Source organism: Rhincodon typus, chromosome 15 (genome assembly GCF_021869965.1).
Source record: "Rhincodon typus isolate 14 chromosome 15, sRhiTyp1.1, whole genome shotgun sequence".
NCBI lineage: Eukaryota > Metazoa > Chordata > Chondrichthyes > Orectolobiformes > Rhincodontidae > Rhincodon > Rhincodon typus.
Window position 1 is genome coordinate 37,032,010 of NC_063346.1, and position 15,571 is coordinate 37,047,580.

The 15,571-nt window shown below is 40.4% G+C and overlaps 1 protein-coding gene across 4 annotated transcripts in view; it reads left to right on the top strand.

Annotated features, from left to right (window-relative positions):
• Window positions 1–5,151: 5,151 nt before the first annotated feature.
• Window positions 5,152–15,571, top strand: part of adcy7 (adenylate cyclase 7) — a 164,929-nt gene continuing 154,509 nt past the window's right edge. For 3 of the 4 annotated variants that reach the window (XM_048606023.1, XM_048606022.1, XM_048606026.1), the window contains exon 1: window positions 5,152–5,788. The gene's annotated coding sequence lies outside the window, so the exon portion shown is untranslated. Of the gene's footprint in view, window positions 5,789–5,825; window positions 5,927–15,571 lie in introns of those variants that run through there. The other variant, XM_048606024.1, reaches the window with a different exon arrangement.

Below are 15,571 nucleotides of genomic sequence, written 5' to 3' on the forward strand. Positions count from 1 at the left end.
ACTGGATTTCATGTTTATCTCTTTATCAAGTATTTGCATTTTTAAATGGTTACTCTACAAAGCAGAGGTTAAAGCATTGTGACTGATGTGTAAGCATGGTAAGAAGATTGGCTAACAGGAAACAGTTGAGAAATGAGAGATTACCCTTTTTAGTTGGAAGAATAGGAAAGCAACATATTTACACGTTAAAATAACAATGCTGTGGTACAGGGAATCTGGATATCCTTGTAAATGACATGCAGAGGGCTGAATTTTTCCAAAAAAAATTAAATGTCAATTTTAGCAAGTTTTACTGTGGTCTTCTCTCCATGAGGTAGTATATACCCTACCTCTGCTGCTTTGCTTGTGCTACTTTGTGCTTACCAGTGATGAAAATACTTGTCGCAGCTGGGATCTTCTAGGATTTATGCCACCGGTGTTATATTTAAGCCCAGCTATGCACTCGGTCAATTGCTGCAAGCCATGAATTGCCCTCCTTTGTCCTTATCGTGGGAGAGAAACCGAACACCTACTGAGAGCACGTATGTGGCATGGGTGACACTTCACTGGAAACAGAAGCTCACATTCACAAATGTATTGCTACTCTAGATGATCACCTAGCTGTCTATAACTGCACATACAGAAATCAAGCTTTTAATCCTCTGCCCTACACCATGTTATACCCCTACCTCAAGCGCTGTATTTACTCTCATAAAGCCTAGCCTAACATATTGTAATTTTTCACCGTGTATTGTGCAGTGCACTTGGGAGAAACCATCCCTATTGGTGAATCCTACAGCTGAGGCTGTAGCACTGACATGGGAAACAAGATGAAGTGGTATAATGTTTCTCATAAGTAACAGCCTTTATACGTTTGATGAGGATTGGAGATCTTTGGAAGCCATCAGTTGCGTAAAAGTTTAATGTACAAGTCACCTTGATAGCCATTAAGATAGATGGGCCGTTCACCCCTTTAGATTGTATGGCCCAGATCCAGATTTGTAATGGTAGCCTTGGACATCCTCAGTCAGCAGTGACAAAGGGCCTTGCTCATTTGGAGGAAATGGCATCAAGCTCAGAAGACTGGGCTTCCTGTACCATTGCTATATGTAGAGGAGATCCTTTCATTTCCTATTTTTTCGTGGAGGCTGTTCAACAGCCACTGGAAATTGTTGCTGATCCTGGGATTGTTTATTCATTTGTTGCTTCTCAATTTGTCTGTGCTTTGGTTTCATCACAGCCACGGCGCTAATAATATATTTTGTAGCAGGTGTCATGCTGCGCCAGTGTGGTCTACTGGATATCAAGTCCCCTTTACAAAGGTTAAAAGATATTCTTCAAGTGCACAAAATTCCCCAATTTGCCTGTCTTTTTAGACTCAGATTGACAGACAGCACAGTAGTTCCTGTACTCAACAAGATTTACTATTTATAGCAAGTAAAAAATTCTAGCTACAGACTGAGTGTTGACACATAACTACTAGTTGAAACTATAACACCAATCTAAAACTCCCCCAACACATGCTGGAGACACTAACTGGAGGGAAAAACTGGGAAGGCAGGTCAGTCATTCCCATCTCCAGGGTTCACTGAATGATCCTTTTGGTAAGACTTCATGTTGGATGGTCTCTGTCTCTTCTCCAGTTACTGTCTTATGCCTGCAAGAAGCACAGAACAATTGTGCACAAGGTAAAATGTCTCTGAATTCTTTTTAAAAAAACAACAGCTTACAGCAGCTGGCAAAGGAAAACTAAGCTGGCTTTGTCCAGGCTTTAATTGTTGCTTTGATTGCAGAGTCAAAGACAACACTTTCCTGAAGTCTGAAGGCTCCTGACTATCCTGTTCTGACTTTCAACCTGTTCAGTTACCTGCAGGTTAATTGCACAATCGTCGGGGGTGCGAAGGCCTTTGTTATTTAGTCTGTGGATTGAAGACCAAATACAATCAGCTACTTGTTAGCTAAATTTCTTGCAGTGCACACTCCCTGGTGCTAGTTTGTATGAAACTGAACTTCCCCCACTGAGTGAGCAAACAATGAAATAAACAGCAATTGTAGTAAATCCATCCACACCTCCAATCAAAAATACAAGACATATTAACACATAGTCTTTTACACTGGATCCATGGTCATGATTGCAATGAATCTATGTGGGAAATATCAGAAACAGAACAGCTCCTTTGCAGTCAGCATTCACATCACACACCAAGTGACAGTTTAGCACAGTCCTTAATACAATGGAGCTTGGAAGCCTTTTGATAAGAAGGGTCATGATATGCCTTTACCTGAGCCTTTGGCATAGTAGACTTTGTTCTGATGTATACAGCACAACCCATATATCCCCAGTCCCCATCATCCAAGAATGGCAGCACTGTATATAAGAAAACATAGGCACATTGTTACATTTGAAAGTGAGAGGAATTCAATTCTGCACCCTTGGGCAGCTTATGAGATTTTGGTTTGTTGTGAATTGTGCAGGTGGTACTTTAAAGGTTGTTTCTGTTTACTGCTTCAGAGAAATCACTGATGGATTTGTAATGACTTGTAGCATGGTCAAGATTGCTTGTGATCAGGATTTACATCCCATCGAGATGGCCATTTGGGATTCTATGATTACAGTTGTCTTTAATATTTTCTATGTAAGTTGCTGATTGATGTAACTGCTCCTTTAAGGGCCTCACATTGCTTACAACTGGAGCCTGTGCGCTTAGACAGGAAGAAAGAAGCTGCCCACTCTGAGTGTCATAACAGCCATGTTGTATTTCCATTGTGCATTTGTGATTCAGGTGAAGTTAGAAGACAACAGAAGTCACGCTTTACAGAGTGAGTGACAGGTTTGACCTGTTCATTTTGTTGAGCTCCAAAACCTTCATGTCCCTGTTGACTGCACCAGTTTTGTGCTACCGTGTTGCCACCCAAATGTTTCATTTAAGCTTTCATCTCCCAATAATACCCCAGACCCCAGTTTAGCCATGACAACCATGATGGTGTGCTACCCTTACCCCTTACCTACCCCTTCAAAGCCAGGGTGGTTGTGGCCATCAATGACCTTCCTTCCCACAGAAACTCGAGTCCTTTAATGTACTACTGTCTTCCATCCTTCTTTCGTTGAGTTGCCTCCTGTCACAATTATTGTCACCTCCGTACCGCAGTCATGCTGCTGTCAATTCCCATGACTGACTGTCTTACCCAGCTGCATTACTACAGTTGCCCCTGATAACTTGCTTTGACATTCAGTGAACAGACCCTAGAGCTGACCATGGCCCATGCCCTTGACCAACTTGGAACATCAGTCCTGACTCATGAGTAACCAGCCCCCATTGATCTCAGTGGAGCTCTCGGACTCTCATACTACCAATCCCTTGACTGGTTGTGCTGACCAATTGACCATGACCCACTCCCCAGATTCTGGTAATATGGAACCTTGATCCTGACCATCCCAAGTAGCTCACTGACTATGTCTGTGCCCCCGAACTGAGATCAGATGCTGCCCTTGTCTTTGACATGATTCCCTGACTGACAACACTCCCTTTGACTGAGACATACTCCCCTTAAACACTGACCTATGGCCACTTGGTTGAAGCACAAGCAGTGTGTTTGCTGCATAAGTTGCTGGCATATGTTGTAGTGTGGCATTAATGTTGTAAAATGCCATAAAGCTACATTTCCACCTTCTGGACTGATCACTGCTGATAACAATGATAAATTGCCTGTATTTGCAACTGCCTTGTGTACTGTACTCTGAGCCCATAACTTCTGACTGAGGCAAAGTGCAAAAAGCCAAGGCAAGGCACAAGGGCTGTGAACATCCAAATAGCAGCAAAGTGAGTGAGCACTAAGAAAGCCAAGGGACAGCCCCGAGGTGCATCCTGCTGTAATGCATAAGATAGGTGCCTGCCCCTGTGCGTAAACTGCCCTGGTGGCAGCATTGCAATACAAGGTGTCAGTCCTCTCCAAAATTTGGCATTGATGTGTATGATTATTTTAAATGAGTCAGACTTGTGCCATGATGATGTGGTGAGGTTGGTGTATAATCGTTGCCAAATTCTGTGTATGGGAAGTGAGCCCATGTACTGTCTCCTGAGATGTGGGGGAATACTGGCCAAGATGGAGGCCTAGAAGTTCAAGCAATGAACTCAAGTAACCAGGCACTTGCTCACACCTTTGTGTCCACAATTGTCTAGTTTCTCTCCATTTTTGTCTGAGGAAATAGTAACCGGCACAGAAATGAGGTAATAATGAGACGTTGGGTGTAAATAGGCCCCTTGGTGATCACTGGAGCCGTTTTTCTGTTCCAATTAAAACCTGATTTTTTTTTTTCCCCTCACCCTGCAGAATCTAATAGTTTCGATTTTGCCACATTCAGGGTTTGAGAAACTTGTCTTTCACTGATGAGGCACAAATCTTAAAAAAAAAAGTAAGTTTTTTTTTCCTCTCTCTTTGAGATCATTTTGTAGGTGGCAACTGAGATGTATACCCCCTCAATCAGGTATATAGATCAACTTATTTGTTCAATGCTTTCTTTGACCTCAATGCAGCCTACTAACTAGGCGTCACTAAAACGTTGGAAATATCATAAATTGAATAATAGACACTTTTTTAATAATAGTTAAACCTAAAACAAACAATGAGACAACTCTGCTGTTTATTTTCCTTTGCTTCCCACAAACATAGCCACCAGTCTAATCGTAGGCTGCTACATCATTAGGTTTCCTTGGAACCCTGTGCACAAATCAGGATTAGTGTAGTTCTCAGGCACTTTCCGAAAATTCTGCGTGCACCAGATTACATTAATTCTAAAACTTAAAAAAAATACTCTGGATGCTGAAGATCAGAAATAAGACGTGCTCTTTTTGGAGAAACTCCAGCAGCTCTGACAATATTTGTGGACGGTTAAAACCGTTAACATTTCGAGTCCAATCTTGACTCTTTTTTTCGGAACTGACTTAAGTCATACAGGACTCAATCGCTAATTCTGTTTCAGTATTCACAAAATCTGCCGGAGCTGCTGAATTTTCCTAGCACTTGCTCTTTTTATTTAATTACAACAACGCTGTTTTGTTCCGTTTTGGGCACAAAACCGGAAGGGGGCAGCATTAAAACGAAAAGGAGGACAGTCTGTTATGTGAAAAGGTGCATGTTTTAAAGTTCCAGATGGAAGGCGGCCCGTGAGCTACAGCAGCGAGCTGCCCAGTGCACCCCTGCGCTGCACTTCCTCCTGCAGGTACAGACCTGCACCTTCAGCTGCTCTTTCATAGCATTGCAACGCCACCACCTCACAGCAGGAACAATTTGTTGTTTTTAAAAGAAAAACGTTTACCCGTCACTTGAATTTTACATCAATTAAAGCGTAGCCAGAGAAAGACTTCTTTAGTGGGGTAAAACCACTCCGAAAACTGAGCCCGTTCCCCAACCCCAGTGCTGCTGCTGGTTTAGCCACGCACTCTGAGCACCAATATTCAGACACTCGGGGCGATGTTACTATCAAGAATCATTTCCGCATTTGAAGCCCAGCAGAAAATGCACCTTTCCTGTTGGGTAACGTACAGGCTGTTGTGAAACGGAAGTGAAAAAGGGGGAGCGACGTCTCTTTTTTTGAAAAAGAAATCTTCTATAACACTCCCCACCTCCCGAGAGAGACAGCCGGTCCACGCTGGTACAGTGAAAGCAAGTTGCTCGTTGTTATCAATATAGCGGCAAATAATGCCCGTTCAATTGAACGGAGTAAGCGCCTTTACTCGCATCTGATTAATGTGGTACCGTGGCAAGCGGCTTAGGGAAAAAAACAGAAGTCCTATCTTCTGAAACGCTGGTAAGTTCAACTCATTTGATGTCACGTGCCTTGGATATATTGTTCTTTTTTCCCCCCCCGTTGCAATACAAATGAAGTTGTTAAGATCACACATCTAGTGACCGACAAAGTTATGGACAAAGAATTGAATTGGAAATAGTAAGTAATGGATACAACGTCAGTTCTTTTTGTTTTAAAAGGCAGGTATTGTGTAGAAACATTCTTCCAGTGAGAAACGTCGAACATTTAAGACGATGAATTGGCTTTGGCTGGTGTTTTTTTAAAGGAAAACTTCTACGTACGAAGTTTCAATTTTGGAATGCTTTCAGAATCTAACCAGATTTGCTGTTTTTTTAAGAATGACTTTAAATACATCAATACATTACATGAGAGCATTTTAAAGATTAAAAATGCATCATTGCCAATAGAATGCTCGCAAGTAACCTTGGTAATGGTGCTTTTATAAGCAGCCGCAAAAGTCCACTCTTAAAATGAAGCCGTTTTAAGTTAGTCATTTCACAGCTTCGTTGTGCCAGGTTTCAGTCGGGAGCACGTTCACCTCTGAACAGAAATTTCAACCCAGTAATTTGAGCGCATAATTGAGGCGAACACTTCAGTGTCTGTGCTAAAGGAGGTGCTTTGATTTAGATGAGGCACGAAATCAAGGCCTTGTGAACCCACCCAGGTGGATATACAGAATCCCGCAGTACTATTTAAAGAACAGCAGGGGAATTCCCTCCCTCTTAACTGACATTTATCACTCCACCAACATCAATCATGAAAAGCAGGCTTTCGGTTGTTTTTTCATTGCAGTTTTTCTGACCCTAATGTGTATAATTTGACTGCTTTGATTCCCCACATTACAACCGTAAATACACATTTGAAACCTTTAATTAGCTGGGAACCAATTTTTAACGTCTCAGCTTGTGACAGATGGTAGAAAATCCAGGTTACTTACTGCCTAAAGAAAGGGATGTGGAGGCAAGCAATTCTTGCTGCACCTCCATCAACGTATTGACCAGGCGACTCGTTTGCTTTAAATGTAATCAGTATTGACAGCAATTTCTCCTATACCTCCATACCAATGCTATATCTCCGAAGCCCAGCCAATTAACATGTCCTTCTCATGCTGTATAAATTGTTTCCATTCCAAAATTTCTTGCATATCAGCGCTGAGGAGAGCCGGCCAAAGGTTTGACTTTATTCATCTTTTGAGCAATGTTTTCTTGGGAAAAAAGTACAGTTGATACAAGTGAGACGAATGTACGCTTAGTTAGATCAATTCTGCGAGCAGACACTGCCGTCAGTTTAAAAAAAGATCTTGCTCCAACCACCATTTTGAGCAATGTTTTGTGTGAATATCTCATAGGCTGTATGTCCCAGTTTTGGCTAATTAATTCCAGCAGCATGTTCTTTCCGCTGTTCACGATAGGCAGAGTCCAGACAGTACTCAAGCGGCTAGTGCTTGCTAAAGCCACAAGAAAAACTCCATTGTTTGGTGCAATTCAGTGATTGGGCAGCACATACAGAATGATACCAAGTGCGCAATATCTACAGTAACAGCCAAGTTAAGATAATCAGTTGCGTACACAACATGGCTCATTTGTATTTGATAGAAGTGATATGCCCAAGCAAACTTTTTACTAACCGGCACCTATGGGACCAGGAGTGTGCTGGTTGATCAAATATTCTGGTTAATTAAAAGGTACACATAACCACAGTAAACCCTGACCAAGCGAAACTTTGAGATATTGACACACCACCTAAAATCTATGTAAAAACGCAGTAAGTAATAGAAATGTAATGCAAGGGATGTACATATCAGTATAGCACATACCTTATTTACATCATAAATATTCAGACATTGCAGTAGATCATGGTATTTGAGGTATATAGTTTTTGCTGGTTTATCAAGAATGCTGGTTGATAAGGTGCCAGTTAAAAACAAAGTTTGCTGTATTTATACACAGGGACTCGTTCCCTGCTAACAAGGAATATTTTCAAAGCTTGTGGCTATTTTGAATTATCCAGGATCTTGGCAAGCATAAAGCTCACTGCTTTCCTTATTGCAACACCTTGGCCAATTGGTCGATTTACCAACAGGTCAGCACCCTTTTCTCCTGTATTATAAGTTGTTGTTAATATTTGAAATTTGGCGTTCTTGCATTTGTCCTAATGAGTGCTGGACAAAAAGTTTCATCAAGATGTCTCTCTTTTTCAGCCATATTCAAATACTGTACGAGCTAGGAGGGCAAAATGGAGAAATGAAATAGCTTTGGCAAATAAGGTTAAGGATAATCCAAAGAGATTCTCCAAGTACATTAAGAGAAAAAGATCAGCGAGGGAGAGAATAGGACCCCTTAAAGATCAACTAGGTCATCTGTGTGTGGAACCACAGAAGCTGGGAGAAATTTTCATGTCCGTATTTACTGTGGAGAAATACATGGAGGCTAGGGAACTTAGAGAAATAAGAATTTGATGTTTTGAAAACAATCGACATTACAGGAGAGGAGATGCTGGAGGCCTTAAAAACATAAAGGTGGATAAATTTCTGGGACCTGATCAAGTTTATCCTCGGATGTTGCAGGGAGCTAGGGAAGAAATTGCAGGGCCCCTAGCAGAGGTATTTGTATCATCTACAGTTACGGGTGAAGTGCTGGAGGACTGGACGATTGCTCATGTCGTACCCTTATTTAAGAAAGGCTGTTCAGAGAAGCCCTGGCAACTATAGACCGGTGAGTCTGACATCAGTTGTGGGTAATTTGTTGGAGGAGATTCAAGAGATAGGATTTACATGCATTTGGAGAGGCAAAGACTGATTCGGGATAGCCAGCATGGTCCCACAAGGTAAACTGGTGAGTAAAGTTAGATCACGTGCGATTCAGAGAGAGCTTACCAATTGGATACAAAATTGGCTTGATGGTAGGAGGCAGAGGATGGTAGTGGAGGGTTGTTTTGCAGACTGGAGGCCTATGACCAGCGGTATTCGGCAGGGATCAGTGTTATTTGACATGGAAATGATTTGGATGAGCATTTAGTGTGCATGGTTCGTAAGTTTGCAGATGACAGTGAAATTGGTGGTATACTGGTTAGTGAAGAAGGTTATCTAAGATTACAAAGGCATCTTGATCAATTGAGCCAATGGGCTGAGGAGTGACAGATGGAGTTTAATTTGGATAAAAGTGAGATATTGCATTTTGGTAAGATGAGCAAGGGCAGGATTTATACAGTTAATGGTAGGGCTCAGGGTAGTGTTGCCACACAGACCTCGGAGTTCAGGTATATAGTTCTTGGAAAGTTGTGTCACAAATAGACAGGGTGGTTAAGGTGTTTAGCATGCTTGCCTTCGTTGCTCAGACCATTGAGTATAGGATTTAGGACGTCATGGTTGCGCAGGATATAGGTGAGGCCTCTTCTAGAGTACTGTGTACAGTTCTGGTCACCCTACTAGAGGAGAGGTATTATTAAATTGGAGAGGGTTCAGTAAAGATTTACAAGGTTGTTGCCAGGAATGGAGGTACTGAGTTATAAGGAGAGACTGGATAGGCTGGGACTTTTTTCTCTGGAGCACAGGAGGTTGAGGGGTTACCTTTACAGAGGTTTCCAGAATCATGATGGGCATAGATAAGATGAATAGCAAGGGTCTTTTCCCTAGGATAGGGTAGTTCAAAACTGGAGGGGATGTTTTTGAGATGAGAGGAGAAAGATTTAAAAGGGACCCAAGGGGTAACTTTCCTTGGACACAGAGAGCAAAGAATGTGAACACATTAGACAGAGTGCAGAAATGATTAATAAGATTGGTTCTAGGAATGAAAAACTTCCGCAATGAGGATAGATTGAGGCAGTTGGGACTGTTCACTTTGGAGAGAAGATCTCATAGAGGTTTTCAAAATCAAGAGTGGGCTGGATAAAGTAGATTGCAAGGAACTGTTCTCGCTTTTAACAGGAATAAGAACAAGATGGCAAAGATTTAAATTGATCTGCAATAGAAGCAAGGCTGAGGTGAGGAAAAATGTTTTCACTCCGCAAGTGATTAGGGTATGAAATGCACTGCCTGCAAGTGTGGTGGAGGCATGTTCAGTTGAGGCATTCAAGAGGGCTTTCAATGCTTATTTGGATAGAAATAGTATACAAGGATATGGTGAGAAAAGCAGGAGGCTGGAATGAATTATGATACTCATTTAACAAGCTAGTGCAGGCAAAATGGGCTGAATGGCCGCTTTCTGCATTGTATCATTTCTGTGATTCCATCTATTTTTGTATCATCTGAAAACATGACGATAGTACATTCAAAGACACTAAAGAACTGCTGATGCTGGAGGCGGAGATAACACCATGTGGAGCTGGAGGAGCACAGCAGGCCAGGCAGCATCAGAGGAGCAGGAACGTTGACGTTTTGGGTTGGGACCCTTCTTCAGAAAATAGTACATTCACTCTGTTATCCAATTCATTAATATATATTGTAAACAGCTGTGGTCCCAGCACTGATCCTGTGGCACTCCACTAGTTACAGGCTGTCATTCTTAAAAATTCCAACTCTCTGTCTTCTATTAGTTAGCCAGTCCTCTATCCATGCTTCTTTACTACCCCAAAACCTTGGACTGTTGTCTTATTATGTAGTCTTCTGTGCGGTACCTCATCAAATGCCTTTTGAGCATCCAAACATACTACATCTATTCATTCCCATTTATCTATCCTGTTTGTTACCTCCTCCCAGACTTGTAATACAATTTTCAGGCATAATTTCCCATTCATTAAACCATGCTGACCCTACTTGATTTTATGTATTTTTAAATGGCCTGCTATTATGTCCTTTATAATAAAGTCTCTAACATTTTCCCAATAACTGACATTAAACTAACTCGTCTTTTCTTTTTGGCTCCTTTCCGATAGAATGAGTGTTACATTGGAGTTTTCCAATCCTCTGGGACTTTTCCAGAATCTAAGATTCTTGAACAATTAATACCAGTACATTCAGTATCTCTGAATTACTTCCTTTAAACTCTTTGGATGCCACTCATCAGATCCAGGGGACTTGGCAGTCTTTAGCCCCATTAGTTCCCTAATTCTTTTTACTTAGTATTAGTGATTGAGTTTACTTCCTTCCCTCCTTTAGCTCTATGATTATTCATATAATTTGCAATGTTATTAGTATCCTGTACCATGAAGACTGAAGCAAAGCATTCATTCAACTCTTCTCTATCTCCTAGCTCCCCATTGTCACTTCCCCAGAAATCCTCTCTAAGGGGTTCTATGTTGCCTCTCTCTTCCTTTTATATATATTTAAAGAAGCTGTTAATGTCTTAATTGTTTTACTTGCTTGTTTCCCCCCATAGTTTATTGCCATCCCTTTATTATTTTTGATCGTCTTTTGTTGGGTTTGAAAATTTCCTCAATCCTTTGACTTGCCATTAATTTTTGCCACATTGTATGTTTAGAATTTCAGTTTGATACCATCCTTAACTTCCTTGGTTAACAGTGGTCGGTTTATCCCCTTGCTTCTGCTTTATTGGAATTTATCTCAGCTATGAGTCATGAACTGTTTTCTTAAATATCTGCCATTGTTCATCAACTTTTTTTTCCACTAACCTCCATTCTTAGTCCACTGCAGCCAACTCTGCCCTCATTCCCATATATTTACCCTTATTTAAGTTTGGCAAAATTGTTTCCAACCTGGGTTTCTCCCTCTCAAATGGAATACTGCATTCTACTATATTATGCTTACTGTTTCCTCGTGCATCTTTTACTCTGAGATCCATTATTATGTCTGCCTCACTATACCATACCAGATCCAAAATGAGCTGATTCTTGATTGATTCTGAACATACTGATTTTTGAAATCTATTTTGATTATTCTGTACCAATTCTTCCTTGTTGTTGCTTCTGTCAATTTGATTTTCTCAATCAACCATGATGATTAAATTCACCCATGATTAATGAAGTGCCCTTTTTACATGCCTTGTTATCTCCTGATTTATTCTCTGTCCTTCAGAATGAATGCTGTTAGGGGGCCAATAGACTGCCCATTAAACCAGTGTCTTCCACCCCATGCTGCTGCTTGTCTCTACTCAAATAGATTCTATGTTAACTGATCCAAGATCATTTCTTGCAAATGTACTTATTCCATCCCATAACAACAATGTTACCTGCTCCTCTTTCCTTCCTGTCATGCAGCACCGAAAACTTAGTTCCTGGATTCAATGATTACACTTATTAACCCCTATTTGTACTGTTAATTCATTTATTTTGTTCCATATTATGCACATTTAAGTGCCATTCAATTTAGTCTTTTTTTAACCTTTTGTTTCCCTTTTGACCCAATTTGCTGCTTTTTTTTTTAATGCTTGTACAATCTGTCCCTTCCTGTCCTCCTCTGGATGTTATTGCTTCAATAGTTGCCCTGCAATGTTGCCATATTGTTTTGTTTTTGCAAGCCTATACTACCCCTCTCTCAACCCATTTAACACAATGACAGTGCCATACAACACGATGGAGAACATACTCGATGTGAAGATGGGATTTTGACAACTGCACAGTCCTTGCAGAGACGTTCGTACTGATAATGTGATGGACAGGTGCATCTGCAGCGTGCAAGCATGTTGTTCCCTTTTATATGTTCCCTTATCACCAACCACAGACACAAACTAGCAGTTACGTCCTTTAGGACTTGACCAGGTTGGTCTGTAGTGGGGCTGCAAGCCACTCTTGGGTCGGATGTTCGGTATCCACCACCCAGAGAACATTGCTATCCTTGGTGCTTCCTCCAAGTGCTATTCAACATGGAGGAGTACTGATTCATCACCTGAGGGTATGGGATGGTAATCAGAAGGGGGTTTCATTATCCATGATCGACCTGATGCTATGAGACTTGATGGGGCCTGGAGCCAATGTTAAGGAGCCCTAGGGCAATTGCAACCCCCGTTACTCTGCTACCTGTGCAGGCCCTGTGCTGCTGGTTAAACAGGACACATACAGGGATAGTGATGATGTTGTCTGGATCATTGTCATAGTCGTCAAATAACACTTGGTAGACAACGTTGGATTATTGCTTGACTAATCTGAATTAGATCTGCCAATTTTAGAATGAGCCCCCAGATGTTAATAAACAGAACTTGTCAAGTCATATCAAGTCAAGTATTGTTACTGTTGAGCAGGCTGCTAATGAAAAAGGCTCAAATGAAACTAGACATGGAACACAACAAGCCACTTGTTTCTGGAAAGTCAATGGACATTATTGTATTCCTCTAACTAAACGTAACTTTTGTACTCAAATATTAAGCAAGTATTATTAGAATCAAGAGATAGTAGTGTAAAGAAAAACTGTCTAATTATCTGAACACTACATCAGCAGTTTACCCATCTGTCTTCAGATTAATTTTCCAATCCTGCTAAAGGGTGTAGGGAATGACGAATATGGTAAACATAGAAGAGGACAGCCAAACAATGTGATTTATGTCAAAAATATAGAATGACAACATCATGGTTTTGAGTTAAGGCAATGAACTCGAAGGAGCGGGATAAGAAAAAAAAACATTTTTGTCCTGCATTTCTTAGACAAGGCATTTAGATATAATCAGTCTACAATAACATACAGTGAATAGAAAAGAGTAATAGTGGACAAGATCATGGAAAAATGGATAGGAATCAGCCAATTGCCTCACTAACAACGGGAGTGTGGTAGATGTGATGCTGGCGATAGTAATTTGTCAGTGATGAATTTGAGGATATGTATGCAAGATACGAAAATTGTGGTAATGTAAATGAAAGTGGAAAGTCCCCTTAGTAATGGAATGTGTGAAAACTAATCATGCAGTAATAGATGAGACACCTTATAAAATCCCAATGGACTGACCAAGTTGTAAATTAACATCTGCTTTGGCACAGACAGTCCTGTCAAAGAGCTGACTGCAAATAGTTGGAGCCTAGAGTACAAAACAATTGTTTCCTTTAAAGAAATCCAAAAATTCCTTTGGTAATGAGTGATCAGCCCCTAAATCGGGAAAGGACAATAATAGCTGCACTTTTTGAGCATTTGAATGTACTCCAGGTAAGGACTTGTTGAAGACTGAAGTTTCAGACGATATTTGGTGAGCCTTATGGCAGCATTTAAGGTCATTAGAAATAAATTTTAATCCAGGGAGATGGTACAAAAGGTTACAAAGAATGGATAGGTCTTGGTAAGATAATGGATAACAGTGGTAAAATAGTAATTTTACAGCATTACAGACAAACTATTAGGGGCATTCTTAAAGGTTAATTGACACTGATTATACACTTTACAAGGCAAAGAAAGTGGATGAGGTGCCATCTACTTCACACACGCGCACACCCATTTTAGACAATTGTGAGTGCCAGAGTTTGGCAGATGAAGGACTGACTGAATATGTAAAAAGTCATAGAGAGACACAAGACAATTTGATTTGCCCCAGAGGAAAACAGCTGAAAATTGGCAACAAAATAACACATATGTCATATATAAATATATCAACAAAGGCCTAATGAATGGAAGAAAGCTACCATTATAGTGAAAGCAGCAAATGTCAACAGTAATATAAATGTTGGCTAAATATGCAAGATGAGGGACATAAGGTCAGATCTGTGGATTGGCAAAATGAGGTCAATACATGGAAGGTTAGAAAATGGAGTATGTATTCTGAAAGTGGACCTGGAAATGATCATGGCCCTAGGAAAAACTAATACAAACTTACGAAAGAAATTCTGATCATGAAAGTGGAAGATCTTGTGATAGTGGTAGTCCAACATGAGATAGGACAATGAACAGAAGTTGCAGTTTGATAAGAACAAGAAGCATGGGACAGAATGGGAATGCCACAAGATGCTGAAACCCTTATGATTTGAGACGTTTATGACTGCAAACACATTAGAGGCTAAGTTAATAAAGGATAGCAAACAGAGAGAGTTGGAAAGAATTTAGTGTGTACGTTAAGGTAACAGGGGGAACAGCCAGCCTATCATGTAGATGGATATACACATTAAAGATGCTTCCTCATGGGGCATATAAAACTGGACCATGTATAGTGACATGAAGTTTCAAATAGAAACTTGGAGATTGAGATGTTAGAATAGATTCCTGTACTGCAGAAAAAGTGAGAAGGAAAACAATTGAAATTGAACAATTATTTATGGGTTGAACGAAGCAGCAAGAGAATGGTAATTTTCAGTTAAAATGGTCTTACTGAAAGTACATGGTTTACAAGAAGCTTTTAGTGAAATGCAACATTCTACTTGTATTGTGGAGAGAAACTGGTAGGCATCTTTGATGTGGGGAGGTTCTGTAGAATTTAAGTGTGTGATTGATAAAGTAACTTCAAATTAGTTGTTAGGCTTTGGGGGCCTTTAAATATATAGGCTCAGATGTTAGAATAATTAAGGAGTGACTTTGGAACAACTGTCATACTTGAATGCATTAATCCTTAACATTTGGGAAGTATTGATGGGAACTTAATAACCTGGGCCATCTCCTCAGAGGAAGATGATTTTGCACCTGAGAAAAGAAACCCAGATAAAATGGATGATAATCCAGTTAAACTGGGTGTTGTGTACTGAGATTAGACCTGATACAAGTTACGATGTTTTGAAACTATGATTGAGCACTCTACTGTTCAGGAAATCTTGAGAAGAAAATGAGAAGCCTTTGGTGACCCACTACGTAAGGAGCTAGCTCTTTTTAGTGATACTTCAGATGTCAATCTTCTCGATGTCTATTTGAGAGCAGGAGCATTGTTTATATTTTTTGGGAAAGAATAATTAATACCAATTGGCCTAGAAAGCCAATATATTTTA